This window comes from Ostrinia nubilalis, chromosome 6 (genome assembly GCF_963855985.1).
Source record: "Ostrinia nubilalis chromosome 6, ilOstNubi1.1, whole genome shotgun sequence".
NCBI lineage: Eukaryota > Metazoa > Arthropoda > Insecta > Lepidoptera > Crambidae > Ostrinia > Ostrinia nubilalis.
In genome coordinates, this window is record NC_087093.1 from 9,797,095 (window position 1) to 9,812,907 (window position 15,813).

General features: G+C 35.1%; 1 protein-coding gene across 1 annotated transcript in view; it reads right to left on the reverse strand.

Moving 5' to 3' along the window:
• The window catches only part of LOC135072583 (protein numb), a 50,974-nt gene extending 37,680 nt beyond the window's left edge, over positions 1 to 13,294 (reverse strand). Inside the window, exon 1 of the mRNA XM_063966555.1 lies at positions 12,830 to 13,294. The gene's annotated coding sequence lies outside the window, so the exon portion shown is untranslated. The remainder of the gene's footprint in view (positions 1 to 12,829) is intronic.
• Between the last annotated feature and the right edge of the window lie 2,519 nt (positions 13,295 to 15,813).

Genomic DNA, 15,813 nt, shown 5'->3' on the forward strand with positions numbered 1-15,813 from the left:
CAATCGGATGGATATCGCGACGCTAGCGATCGATTCGATAATAATTTGGAAATTGACAAAACTAAGTGCGTTTGTGACATTCTTGAATGAACTTGGGGAATATCTTATTAGAGGATAAATTGTGCTGGGATATTGAAGCAATAACTGCGGGTATCTCCAGGGAGGAATAAGTTATTGGCAAGACGGCGCAATACGGGGACGAGGCCATGACCGCTTGGACGATGTTCAGTTGGAGAAGGCTGTACAGTGGGCGGGCGGGGGAGGGAGTGGAGGACTCCAGGGTCGAGCTGCCTGCGGACACCAGGCAGCTGGTCTACAACGTGTATGTATACTTCAGCCGGAGGCCGGGCCGGACCGCGAAAGCTGCCCTGACGAAGACCGCGCGAGCCACTATGCTGCCAAGGGACATAGTTGCCGAGATCATCAGGGACAAATATCGTGAGTGACGTATAAATGGCATTGTACAGTACAGTAATCAACTGAAGTAGAATTTATGAACACGTATGTAGAGCAACATATTAAAAATATGCTCACTGTTTGATAACGTAATAAAAGATTTGTTGACACAAATGATATGTGAAATATGCTTATCTAGGTTTATATTCTTTAAAATAGCATTCTACTATTATAAAATAATTATGTAAATGGTTTCAAAGGTGTTTTCTTAAATTGTGTAATTTTGATATTAGTTAGAGTTGTTAAAATTGTTGATAACGTGTCATACGTTATTAAATGTTATTTAACTTTAACGATTAAGATCAATAAATATGCATAGCTGGGTTATAGAGTAAGCAAACATCACGTATGTAATAATTAGACATAAACTGTGATCTCATTGAACTGATTATTGTCAATCATAGATGTTATGAGTGAGATGTGATTAGGTTCTGTATAGTTAGAATAAAGATAATTACTTATTAAATAAATAAAAAATATTTAACATTTCATATTGCCGTTTAATTTTCAAAAACATCGATAATTGGGGCTTATGTCTAACGTGAAACATGTGATTATCACTATCAATATTAAAGCATTAGTTAAAATCGATAATAACAATTATGTATGTTCACAGTTCTGACGCTTTCATTACGCAAGTTCTAAATTAGACCCATTCATTTGCTTGCTTATCGCCAAATGGACATATAACGCAGATGGCCTTTAGGCGTAAACGCTTTTGATGTTACCAGATGTTAACTCACCTACTTCGCCCAGTCAGATGCACGCATTAAGGCCGCCTATTAGACTTAACAACTCGCACAATTTAACACTATTTCAGTACAAAGTAAACTTTAACACAACGATGCACTCAATCACTGAAACGACATCCAACAATCCAAGCCATTGAGGACCTTTTCACGCGGGTTTTGGGTTGTTAGCTTCCTGATTCTGACTTGGCACTGCTGACTGAAGGCAGAGCTCTAAAATTAATTTAGTTCAGTAGGGTGCCAAGTACGGAGAGCCGAGGAGTACCTCCCCGCACTAATTACTTCGGTGCACTGACTATTTCAGGCGTTTGAACACGTGAAATACCAACACAGTCTGATTCACACCGGCACTTCGAAACTTTCAACACTTCGGAAATTGTTCAAGGTTAGGGTTACTGGTTGCTCTGAGTTGAAATTTTAGTTTTTACAAGTGCTTTACCTCAATTTCAGCTGAAAATTATGGAATTAGGTAAGTATGTCAACTATCAACTTACTGGTGTCTCGAAATTGAAAAAGCATTTTTCATACTTTTCAGACTATTGTTCGCTTCATGTAAAAAAAAATTGGTAGTATGAAATTTAAATATTAAAAATATCTGCCTACCTTGGCTTGAAGACGTTGATCTTCCTTTTTACAAGCTTTTTAACTTCAGTTACTATTATTTTTTATAATTTTCTGCTTAAATTTAAATTAAGATTAGCAGAGGATTACAACACTGAACAAAGACGATTGTAATGTTTGCATTCATTGCTTGCAACTAAATGTTTATTCACAAGAACCTCGGCTAAAATTAACGACAAAAGCAATCTCCAGTTTTGAGTGGGAAGCTGCTGTAGGCGTCGTATTGTTCTTTAATTTCGAAATTACTCTTAGTCAACTTCACCTAGGTATTCGCAAAATTAACCAGCTAATTAAACGACAGGTGAATCTGCTTAATTTCATTATGAAATACATACAAACAATTTACATACTACTTCGTTCAGTATTAAGTCCCTACGTAGAGCGTCGATTGTCCAAATAAATCGGGCGATATCGGGTGTTCGGCATACATTTGGATAAGGATAATAATTTATTTAGCAATAAGATCATAGTTTTACATAAAATATTTTAAATGGGCATGTAATATTTAAAATAAGTATCACCGAGTTCGGTAAAGCAGTATACAATATCATAATTTCATTTACTAAAAGACACGGCTGAGATGCTGAAATTTTGCGACTCTACTCGCCCGTCAATTCAGGCTGTATGGCGAAATCCTTATCCTTTGAAATGACTGGAATAGTTTCAGTGATTATTCACTCGGAAACCGGGTCGGCGAAAGTACCATTCTAAAGATATTCGTTTCAATAATAGGCATCGTACTCTTAGTCGCTATATTATCTTCAAAAATAAAGGTCAAAGTACTAACTTGGCAAAGAGGATGAATCTATTGTTCTCTGAGTAAAACAAGATTTGGATATTGTTGAGCATGACTATATTTCTTCTCAACTTGTCTATGTTGATGACTCTTTTATTTTAGCAAGCACACCCAAGGCTTTTGACTTCCACGTTCCACCACATTAATGGGTTATTTTTAAAAATAACTATTACAGTGTTTTCTTTTTTTTTTTGTTATACTGCATCTCTTCAAGATTACTTTTCTTCTAAGCTTACCATTATAAATTGAATTTTTAAACCTATTGCAACACAGTCTTGCACTTGCCCTGGTTTTCAAACAGAGCAGATGCTTTATTTCAAACAACTAACTAGACTAGGTAAACATTGGTGGCTACCTACTTGCGTAGTGTTTAAATTTGTATTGCACAAAACAAGTTTATTACAAGCTTCCAAACAATCGAATCGTTGCAGTTTTTTAAGTGTTAAAGGCGTGATGACACTGAGGGAATGGGTAAACTAATCAAAATTTAGTTAGTTATCATTATCAATCAAAACATGGACTGTTTTAGCTCGTGTTTAAAATATGACGTTTTTCCAAAGTTGTGCTAGATCTGAGCTAGATTGCTTTTACAATGAATTTGTTGTGGGGATGTGGGCACTATACTAGTTAACAAAGTTCCCAGCACATCAGACCATTGCAGGTTTGTTGCAAAAACACGTTTATTATAACTACATAAAGTGCTAGTGTTTAAAATGATTTGCCATCATTTGCACTCGCAGTCAGCGGCGTGCAGATCCGGGCAGTCTGGCAACAGCGGATTAGTGATTGTTCTGTGCACTATCACGTTTTGAGGGCGCAGATTTCATCGATAACCATTTCCTATGGACTAGATTTCTATTTAATAAAATACATATATCGTGATACAAAGTTACGAATAACTCGCCGATTGCCTCAAACGAATTCTACTAAGTAGATATCACCGTTATAAATAACCGCAGCGACCTTTTTGAAAAATATAATCTGTTTCAAGTCACATATGGAGTGTGATATCTCCACTTCATATGTGACTTGAAACAGATTGCTTTAGAAAATTAATTCTAAGCGACATCTGATAAGAGTTCAATATGCTAGCACAGTAAAAGAAAATAATAATTAACCAAACAAATTATTCAGTTATTGATATGCTATTGCAGCAGTATGAAGGTGAACATGTCAGTTTGACCTCTTGACTGGGGTCAAATGAAACGAATCAATTGTTTAAACGCCATCAATTTGCTGGTCCAAAGCTCAGCAGATGAACGCAATTCGAAATTATCTAGATAGGTAGGTATTGTGGAATATTTGTGTCAATAGGTTAATTAAATCAGATCCAAATCTCAAATCCCAGTGAACTCCGGTACATAAAATCTGTATTGGCATGGCAAACTGTTATCTTGTATTTAACTTCACAACACTACACTACACATAACTCAACACCACAAAACTCAACACACAACCACATAGTATACTCAAACTTAGATCAGCATTACTACTCTCTGTTACACTTCAGGCAGTTGACAGTTAAGCATATCATGTTTCTTTTCAGGACGTCTAGTGCGGACTTCCCCTTACGTAAATTTAAGTATAAATTAAATGGAAGCTCTAACGGATATAGATAATATTTTACAAACTAAATGTCTCGCACTTGACAGTCCTGAGAATTGTTTACCTTATTTAACTACAAACTTAAACCTGAAGGTCCTTACTTTGAATATTAGAAGTATCCAACATAATTTTGACGAATTTCTAGTGACTCTAAATAGACTTACTGTAGATCTTGACATAATAATATTGACCGAGTGCTGGCTCTATGAACACTCCATCATCCCTCAAATTCCGGGCTACTGTGCGTACCGCACTAGAAATTCAATCAACAAGAGTAGTGGAATAACTGCTTATGTTAAAGATAAATGGAACCCTACTGTTGACGAACCACTCTGCGATGAATGCAACTTCCTAACCATCACTATAAATGATATCCTCATTTTGGGAGTGTACCGATCCCCATCCTTTAGCAATGTAGACAAATTTTTATACTCCTTAAACAATATTCTAGTGAATTATAAATCCATGAAAACTATAGTCGTCATAGGCGACACAAATCTAGACTTACTTAACGATACCCCCAGCGAGAAACTAGCTGACTACACATGCCTTATGGCCGAACATCAGTTGATACCTGCAATAACCGAACCAACACGCAAAACAGCATGTCTGGACCACATTTACATTAAAAATCCAACTGGAAACGCAATTGGTCTGGTGTGCAGCAGCAACATTACAGATCACGACATTTGTATTGCCGGTCTCTCCACTGCTCATCTGTCAAAACGTCCTCCCAAAAGAACTAGACATAAAATTGATTTACAAGGACTGACCTTGGAGCTGTCTGAAGCAGATTGGTCGGATGTCTTGAATAGTGATGACGCCTCGATTGCTGCAGATAGATTTTCTGACTTACTAAACGCGGCATTAGTCAATAATTGCAAACTTGTAACTATCAGACGGTCCCAAGATAACATCAAACCCTGGATCACCCCTGGATTAATGCGATGTCAAAAAACTCGTGATAAACTACACCTACAGGCAAAGCGAAATCCATCTGATCACATAATTCAAATTAGCTATAAACGTTACAGAAATTTTCTCACTGAACTATTACATAGGATCAAAACTAAGTATTATAATGAACAAATCATAAACAATAGAAATAACCTTAAAAAACTGTGGTCAAACATTAAGGATATCTGCAATATCACCAGTCATAATAACAACTCAAACGATCTAACCAAGAGTAAGTCTGATCCATACGAAGCACTTAACCTTGTAAATGCGTTTTTTACATCTGTTGGTAAAAACTTGTCCGACAAAATCCTTACAAAACTCTCTGCTACTGAAACTGAACTGGCTACTGAAGTTAAGATCCCAGATTCACCGCTAGAATCTTTCTACATGTCACCGACAGATAAATATGAAGTAGACTTATTTATTCGAAAGCTGAAGGATGAGAGTGCACCTGGCTTAGACGGGTATACTCCTAAATTAATTAAACAAATACGTCATATTATATTAGAACCATTAGTTTACATTTTTAATCTCAGCATCAGCACGGGCGTATTTCCCGAGCGCTGGAAACAAGCTATAGTCTCACCCATCCACAAGGATGGAAACAAAAGCTCCCCGTCAAACTATAGGCCCATATCACTGCTCAGTATATTTGCGAAACTACTCGAAAAAGTCATCAATAAGCGCTTGGTTAAATATCTAGAGAAAAACAAACTTATCTCTAATTCTCAATTTGGATTTAGAAGGGGGGTATCTACGGAAGATGCTGTCTCTCTGCTTATTAATACAATTTCCTCTTCCTTGGACCGGAAGGAGTGCTGCATTGGGGTTTTCATAGATCTGGCGAAGGCATTCGACACAGTGTCTTCGTCGATCCTTTTGAGAAAACTGGAATGCTTCGGTATTAGAGGAACTCCTCTCAACTGGTTCGAAAGTTACCTCACCAACCGACACCAATCCGTCCGAGTCGGTAATTACACCAGCAACGCGCTACCAGTGAGATTTGGGGTACCCCAGGGAAGCATCCTTGGCCCCACTTTATTCATAATGTACGTGAATGATCTCCTAAATATGTCCTTGGACAATGCACAAACTATATGTTACGCCGATGACACGTTGGTGCTTTTCCAGGCCTCATCTTGGGAAAGCACTCTTAAGACTACCGAAGAAGGCATGTCACATGTAGCCAACTGGATGGATCGCAACCTTTTAACCCTAAACGCATCTAAAACAAAATACTTAGCCTTTCATAAAACCAGCGCTTCCTCCCCCAACACACTGCTAAAGCTAGTAATACATAAATGCAAACCCACAACTACAATAGCAGGTAATAGCGATACCGCGACAACTACAAATTGTAACTGTGATATTGTAGAAAGGACCAGCCAAATCAAATACCTGGGAGTGCAGATAGATGACAAACTTTCTTTCAAGAAACAAGTGTCAGCGGTGTCTGCCCGCCTTAGAAAACTTCTATACATCTTTAAATCACTTCGACGATCTGCTCCTAGAGATGTCCTAAATATGGTCTACACCTCACTTTGTCAATCCATTTTGATTTATTGTATAAGTGTATGGGGTGGGGCGATCAAATCTAGTTTTATTGAAATCGAAAGAGCTCAACGCGCTGTCCTGAAAGTCATGCTTAAGAAACCATATCGCTTCCCCACAGAGTTACTCTTCAAAGAAGCTGAAATTCTTAGCGTACGGCAATTATATGTGTGGCGGGTTACTTGTTCGCTACATAAAAAGACTCTTAACTCTCCAATTTACGAATCCCTGCTAAAACATCGCATTTTTAAAATTCCCGTACCTTCAGTCCGTTCAAAATTTGCTCAACGTTTACCTCTCTATTCCCACCCTTTCATCTACAACACTGTGGTCAAAAAATGTCCCATAAAAAATCTAACTTCACGACATGCTAAACAGGTAATTAAAACCTGGCTACTGGACCTTTCATATAGGGAAACAGAACAGATTCTTCCCAATAACATCTAGTTTCTGATAATTATGCTGCCCTTACCTGTTAACAACTGCGCTTACATACACTCAATCACACTCACTAATACACACTACACATCACACTCACTAATGCACACTACACAACACTCTCACTAATACACACTACTCAACACACTCACACTTTTGTTTTTTGCTTTTTTTTATATTTTGTTAATTTAACCTTTTTATTTTGTCTCAAAGTCGCCCTTATTCTAAACTCATTAGTATGAACCGGAGCTACAGTACTTAAAATAATATTTCAAAAATTGTAAACCCACTTATAGTTTTTGCGACACAGGTCTGCGAGCCTAGTGCAATAACTACTGTTGCCTTGTATTGTACCTAGCTTTTTATGAAAATAAATATTTATTATTATTATATTATTAATTGCAGCAAGCGGTACACACAATCGTCGTAGACGTCATTCGAGTATGCAGACGACACGTTTATGACTAGCGTCTGCACTCGTCTAACTGCGATTTGGTCAGTATGTAGGTATGTATGGGTTTAGTTTAGAACCTAGATTTTTATGTTTATATCCTCCATAATTATCCTGGATTAAGTAGCTTACAGTTCACTAGCTAACTGTTACTTTTTTGCTTACCTATTTTAATTAAATTATTTAAAAAATTCAAAGTAGTTTGATAATATTGACTACCCATTTTCAATAACAACGAGACGAGCGTGATCATGCCTATTGTATTTGGAGATTTGATTTCTTTGTGCCATATTATTTACAATAGAAAACTGAAGTGTTAATAAAATTGCAGTTATCCTAGAAAAATCTACCTGTCTAAGCTCTATAATAACATCTTTCATTCTGGTTAATGAACCGAGCTCGCAGCCGCAGCAGCCTGGTTAATTGTGCTTGGATGCGGCAAACAACCCACCTGTGTGTCGTGGCCACTGAAGTTTGCATCGTTAGCATATTTTTAAAGGCTCGATTTTTAAACACCCTATATAAATGTCCACCTACAAGGTGGACCGACGACATCGTAAAGGTAGCAGGGAAGCGCTGGACGCAGGCCGCTACCAATCGATCAACATGGAAAGCATTGGGGGAGGCCTATGTTCAGCAGTGGACGTCCTGTGGCTGAAATGATGATGATGATATAAATATACCACACAGGTACGTATTCATAACGTTTGTGTATTTTCCTTAACAATATTATCTGTCGTAAAAATATTAGAGTAACGTTCTAAACGAGTGCTGTTTGCATTAATTCGACACTAATGAGTGTGAGTACTGATTCATATTCTTTACTGGTAATTGCCTATTATTTCTAGTTATTAATTAATAAACGAGACAGGAAAATCGCAAATTATTTTACTAATAACTTATGAGTACATACATAATGATGGACAGATAAATTTAACATTTTTCCTGGTATGCTGGGGTCGTTAGTCAGGGGCCTATTTGCCGTTGGAAATTGATCGGAAGTGCGGAAGTGAAAGCTGTCAACAGCGAGTGGGTAGATATTTCCCATTGCATGCGCGACACATCGATACTGTGATGAAACAAGCTTTTAGGCCTACAATCTTTTGAATTCGAATGGTAAAGACCTAGGGAGTAGGAATCATCTCAAAATAAGGAAAGCAGTGATATCGACGCTCAGGGGTAGGGTGGCAGAAAAGCCGAGATCCAGGGATGGCCGATCGTTGTAGTACCCCTAGGAGTAGACCATTCTTGCTGGTGCGCAGCGAAGCTGGATCAACGGAGATATAATATTTTCGGTCAAATGCGATCTTTACGTAAATAATGATTTTAGACTTGTTGTCTTAAGTCGAGGTAAGTGATTTAAGTAGTTGATAGTCTTTTAAATCTAACTTTATTTGAAAGAGCTGCAAATTAACAAACGACCTTGTCAGCAACTCAAGCTTAGCCAGTTACACGGCGTAGGTATAAAAAGTGACTGTTTTTGCCTAGTAACCGCGTCGCAGATCTGCCAGCGTCTCGAATAGGTACCTATGTTTTGAATTATTCAACATTTTTAATATTTCTTAGCTACGTCTCTGGCTGAAGTCTCGGTAGATTGGTCCACGCTCACCGCGAGTCTTGCTGTCAGTATGTAGACTATGTAGAGTTATAATGGCCCGATGAAACTGGTTGAATTTTTATGCACCTATGACATTCGTTCTTTTTCACAAAAACGACGCATTTTTCGAAAGGTGAAAAATATCTGCAACCCTCTGGAGAGATCGTTATCAACCGAATGCCCATTCATCATAAAAGTAAGCACCTATATTTAGACGTGTGATGGATTAACCTACTTAAATCCTATTTTTTCGTGCCCGATTTTGGGTCAAATCGACATTTTATATTAGGTACTAACAAATAATGGTATTTAAGAGAAAAGGGTAGAGCTAAATATTTCCAAAATTACTTTTGGTTTTGGCTATCTATGCTCGATATTTAAATGTTTCATAATTCAATAAAACTAGTCAAAAGGAAGGGTTGCGAATATATTAAGGTATGTTTATTGTTAAAACGCAAACAAACCATTCTTAGCTAAATAGGCCGAGTCTGAATACGTAATGCAGAAAGGTCAAAGTTGCTTTAGCACACCCACAGTCGCGCAAATAAGCGGAGGCGGCAGCGACGCAAATTAATGAGTATTTCTCAATTATGCGTACTCTACCGTCAAAATGCTTACTGCTCTACCATCGATAGATACTTCTCAAATACCGAAGATTGCATTTGATGCATTCCACATCAGGGGAGGCTTAACTGCAGTGGATTGATGTGGCAGAAATAAACTATAAAGAACGTTTAAAAAATGTCGCCAAAAAAAGATCACGAGGAATAGTCCATCCTAAATAAAAATCGATATTTTACATAAATAAAAATCGATATTTTACATGACTAGATACCAGTTTTACTTGTAAAAAGTACTAGAAACTAGTCTCTTGATATCTATATGGGTGCAATATCGGGTTGCTATGTCATAGCTCATACAAGAAAAGTGAAGAAATTCTCACATTACGTACTTTATCACCTAGAACATATCGTCAGTTGCAGGTTCACTTGGGGTAACTGACAAAATACAGTTTTTCAGTAGAGCCGTTTAAAGTTTTTTTTTGTCTTAAATTGGACATAACTTTTTTCCTTTTTAACCTTTTTTAGATCTGTTTTTACAGAAATGCTTAGAATTCTACGCGGTTTCAGATTAAATAAAAAGAATTATCTAATATGTCTTAGTTAAGGAAATAAATTGCAGTTACACCAATGTATTTTTGTACTTTTGACAGTTACACTAATTTTACACCAATCTTTTGGAAAAAACATAGGTCAAATTGGTGTAGGTACTGCCAAATTTGAAATAATTTGATGAATTTGCTGGGTTTTGTTTACTTAGTTGCTGTATAATTTATGTAAAAGTATTAAAAAATAGGAGAATTCATGAAAAAAATAACATTTTGTCGTTTTCTTTATTATTTTTTTAATTTTATTAAAAATAACTTTTATTTTATTCATCAAAAAATGTTAAAAAAGCCACGAAAATCAAGAAAATATGTGTATTTAATTTTTTTAAGACAGAAAATATTGAAATATCTAAAGTATTACTGTGAAACTAAGTAATTTAAATATTTTTTAAGCTTTGACTTACCAATACCGTATTTAGCTCTACGGGGCAACTTAAATTGAAAACAAAATGGATTTAAAATCCCACCTCTTTATAGCAATGTTGAATTAAGGTCATGAGTACTACAACAATAAAAGTAACAGAGTAACAACAGGTTAATGTTAGCAACGCGCGTGACGCCTAGTTGGCTGGATAGTTTGCTCAATTTCAATAATTTTTTTTGTTGAGCTAACTTTAACTTCTTTAACTGATACTGCTGGTATAATGATAATGTAATATGCCTTAAAACTTTCTAAATTCCTATTTTATTTCATGTTATAAACCTTAGCAAATCAGTGTAACTGCAAAGTTTTGTAGCAAAATTTTTACATTATTACAGATACACCAATTCAACCTGGTAAAATTATTACAATGTCAGTTACACCAAAATTATGAAGGAAATCTGAAAAGTTCACACCTGAAAATGTCCGTGTAATTGTAATTTTTTTAAAGCTAGAATTTTTTTACGTATATCATTCGAAAGAGCAGAAAAAACTAAGAAAAACTGTATATTTAACTCAAAAACCGTATTTTGTCAGTTACCCCAAGTGAACCTGCAACTGACGAATATTTATAGTAATAACTGCCATAAAAGTATGAAGTAATAAAATTGGAAACGTAAAATTTTGTTTTATGTCACCACCACCATACATAAATGTTTTGCTTTGTAATCCAAATGGTAGGTAGGTACCTACTTTTAATTGGAATTATCTATCATGTAGGTAGGTAAGTACCTACTTTTAGTTTGTGTTTAACCAAATAATTTAGGGACTTTTTTCTGTGAAAAATTAAATAATACCATAAAATAACCTAAGAGTACCTATGTTTTTATTTATAAAAAAAAATTGAATAGTATCTACTACCTCATGACTATGCCACTGAAACAGTTCCAGTTAGATGAGTACATTGTGCAATGTGCATGCAGCAGACTAGTAGGAAAATAGGGGTACTAAAATAAAATAATAGGAATATAGCTATTGGTGATTGATTCACTTTACATTGTTTATTAAATGAAATATTAGTAAAACATGTCATGGTATGTTACAAGCCTTTAATCATATGGTGATGGATTTCGAGACAATTTATATTTTATTTTATTCATTTTAGAGCATTAAAAGCTAGTTTTTAATAAGTTATTTTTCTTTCAATTATTAACATGACACATTTAAAATTATATTCACACATTACAAATAATACAGTAATTTGGTGTTTGTGTAAATATAACAACACTGATTTAAACTTTGATATATGAAGGTACAAAGATGTAATTCTTAGTATCTACTGCATTTTAAGTTGAATGTTAAGTGGCCGCATCTTACCTTAGCTAAAATCAAAGTTCGATCCATTGCGCAGCACCAAATTAAGTTTTAATATCATTAAATATTATTATGGGATTTCATGTGCACTAGGTAAAATATTAAAAGTTTCTAGAATACTTTGCATGTGTGAATCCTTTGAGGATTAACATAATTCTAATATTATATCCAACATTATTTAACTAGATGGATGTTATTTACCTCATACAAAATGCCTATTTATCTATTTATAGTTAAATACATTTATTGTTTATGATGAGTTAATGACACTTCCTGCTTAACATTGCGATACCTACTTAGTTGAATTATGAGACATTTTGTAACAAAATGTTCTAGCAGTACAGTTATTGTACTTGCAAAGCAGGAAAATGCAATTGAAGTAGCATTAGAAACAAGCTGTAAAATCTTGAAAAACATAAGTAACAAAAAATAAAATGTAGACCTAAACCTACAATGTAAAAATTCAAGAGTAGATCATGTTTTAAAGTTGAAACATTGTTTATTAACAAGCAATGTAAAAATTACCATTAAAATAATAAAGTAATTTATATGTAATAAATACCAATAGGACTCCTATTAGAATTTCCTAAAAAAATACTACTTGTGTAAATTTTAACTTACAATAAATAAATTATTTTATACACACACATTAGCGGATTTTAGAAGGTTAATGTTATAAGTTTTTTATAGCTGCGTACTTACCTATCATAAAATGCTGGCGCCTGGACGTCGTCACTGGAACATTATATAAGAATACGTTCTTCCCTTTTCATAAGTTTCTTTGATTTGAAATTGATAGCTAAGATCATCTGTGGAAGCTATATTCACGCACAGTAGGAACGAGGTGTTTCTTTTAAAAGTAGATCACTTACACTAAAAATAAACCACAATATCGTTAAGAAACTACTACACATAAAAAATCTATTCAAATTTTATAAAGGGGCAAGTAAGCTACTTGTAATCTTGATAATTCTATATTTTTGAGCTTTTACGTAGACGTAGAAGACACTTGAAATGATTTTTACAACCTTGAGAAATGGCTGAGAAAAGAAAAAGCGGCGGATTTATCCGTAATCCTTTTCAAGTAAAAAGACATGCGGATTTTTGTGGAACTAAATTTTATGTATGAAATCTGACAGTAAACGTCAAAAACTGCATAGATTCAAGCGCCACCGGGTGCCGCCGGTCTTCAAAATACGCATGAAGCTACAGATAAAAATGGAGGCCACACTCCGAATACCTACTTGAAGCACAAACTAAGTATCACTATCTCGCTCTCTGTGGGCAGACTCGCTCTTTCTAAATAAACAAAAAATATAAAATTGCTCAAATTCAATGAAACCAATGTAAAATCTTTATTTCTTGACATAGGTATCATTAAAAATGATAAGTGTAATTAGTGGTAAAACGTTTTAGGAAGAAATTACTGTAAAAAATGTGAAAAATATTTACAATGATCCAATGTCGGAAATCACGAAATAAACACTTACGCGTGGAATCTTATGTCACTTCCAGGACACCACGTACTACCGCAACCACGCACTACAAAATTTTGCACCAATTCTTGTGATAAAACAATGATTATTTCCTGTAAACAATCTCAAACGAAATTAACTGCTTAATAAACAAAATAGTAAACAACCGCCATGATGGGCCGGATTGGGCCGATGTTGCCACATGGTACCGATTACCCAGGAATTGGGATTGTAATTCCCTGATTCGCCAACACATTAAGCCTAAATGGCCGACAATTTTGTGATTTTTTATTTAACTAGGTAATCTTAGTTTCAAATATTAATTATTTATTTGTTTAACTTCTGATTTGGTTAGTGAATTAGCTATTTCGAAGAATTTAAAAGGAGATTTAAATCAGAAGATAGCAATACTACAGTTCACACTAAAAAGAGAGGTAGGGCCGCAGAGAGCGAGATAGATATAAGTAGGTATTTGACTCAAGTTTTTGTTCCAACTTTGCCCTCCATTTTTATCTTTAGCTTCATGAAAATACGGTTGTGTAAAACCTAAGGTAAAACCATTTATCACACTAACAAACGTCAAAAGTTTTTTGTATTACGACACGATGACAGTTTAAAAATCGATACTTTTTTTGTCAATTCTGTAATCGATTACGCCAAAGATTCTATAAAATATTAATAACGTTATTAATAACATCATTAACGAAAGAAAAATGCAGCCAGCAACGCTCAACGAAAATTGAGGCGAAAACATACTCTCTATTTGCACAATGTAATATTTGAATAGAGAACAGAAATAACAACACATCACTCATGTCGACGCGTTGGAGTGAAAAGCAGTGTAAAAGAAGTAATTCTTCAGGAGAAAGTGCGTGCTGTGTTTTATTCTTGGTCTGAGGTGCTGTAAAATTTTTGAACGGCCACCACGCAGTCTTTTGTTTTTTTTTTTTGTTAATTTATATGTAAATATATTATTATTATATTTTTTTAATAACAGTTTTATAATCAAAACTGTTATAGTCTGTAAGATTGACTGAAATGCAAAAACAGGAGAAAAAAATGCAATACCAAGGTTTTCACTATAAGGCGACGATATTACTTATGGGCCGAGTGCGGGGGAGTGATAACAGCATCCTGAGGATAGAGAGAGGCAGATGATCCACATGCATCTATCTATGCTAAGGCACTTTGTGCGGACAGTGACCGAAGTTGCGATCAACACCTCCTCCAAGTCGAATCAGCATAGGCTGCCACTAAGGTACATGACTGATTAAAATAAAATATTCCTACCTGTTACTAAAACTAGTCATCATAAGTTATATTTTATTTGTACTAACCACAGATATGGATTAGAGTAGATACAGCAAGTTGATCATAGAGAAAAGTAATACATAGGAAGTTGATCGTCAAGCGTCTTTCCGTTCTATACATGGCCAGAACGCACCCATAGGAAACTGCTCGTGTATAATATGTTACGGTCAAAGTGATAAATGTGAAAATTATGAATAATCGCCGGTTATTATGAATAATTACCGCATGTTTTGGTAAATGTGATTAATATGAGGTCATTTATGTGTGTATAAAACTAAATAGGCGGCTTAGGGGTAGCCCAAGGGCCACCCCCCGCCGCACCTTAACCTATTTTTCACTTTAAATCAAAACATTATGTTATAGGCATCATGGAAAAGTAATATTATGCAAGAAACATTCCAAACTCTTTATGCCAAATTATATTAATATATGATATCAAAACGTTCAAAAGTTTGGCTGTACACGAGCACGTACACAAGATGTTGTTCTGTTTTATGAAATTTGTTAGTACTAAGGTTGAATTATTAAATAATCACTGTTAAATGTGATTAATTTATCACTTTTACCGCGACTGTCGGTAATTATTCATAATAACCGGTTATTATTAATAATTTTCAATTTATCACATTAACCGTAACATATATTTTGGAATGTCCCTTTGTAAATCGGTCACAACAAACTATAGGTACACGAATTTTGCGTACTGATCGTGTATAGTTTGTATCGTGGATGGATTCCGTCTTCGCTCCAAACTATACTACACCACTTACAGTTGACTAGAGTGTGTTTAGTTGATTTGATTTAGTAAAATATGGAATTATTACTTTTATTAGATATTATGCTCGTGCTTTGTCCTCGAGATTAGAAATAAGAACTACCTATGTATAGCCTGACCAGGAA